Raw genomic sequence first — 230 nt, forward strand, 5'->3', positions numbered from 1 at the left:
ACATACAAAAAATAGCAAATAATATTAAGAAGATAGACCCAGCCCACATTGTGAAACACAGTTTTAGACATGTTTCCTCCTTTCTGGAGTATATGACCCAGAGGCGAAGGATTGCATAATAAAAGTGGAAAAGGGCCAATTGCTGCAAATCTACATGCACACATCAAACATTATCAGTGGTGCAAGAAGTATTTGAAACCTTTATTTAAGTAAAAGAAAATACTTTATTA

This window comes from Morone saxatilis, unplaced genomic scaffold (genome assembly GCF_004916995.1).
Source record: "Morone saxatilis isolate NCDOM2014 unplaced genomic scaffold, NCSU_SB_2.0 Contig14, whole genome shotgun sequence".
Taxonomy (NCBI): domain Eukaryota; kingdom Metazoa; phylum Chordata; class Actinopteri; family Moronidae; genus Morone; species Morone saxatilis.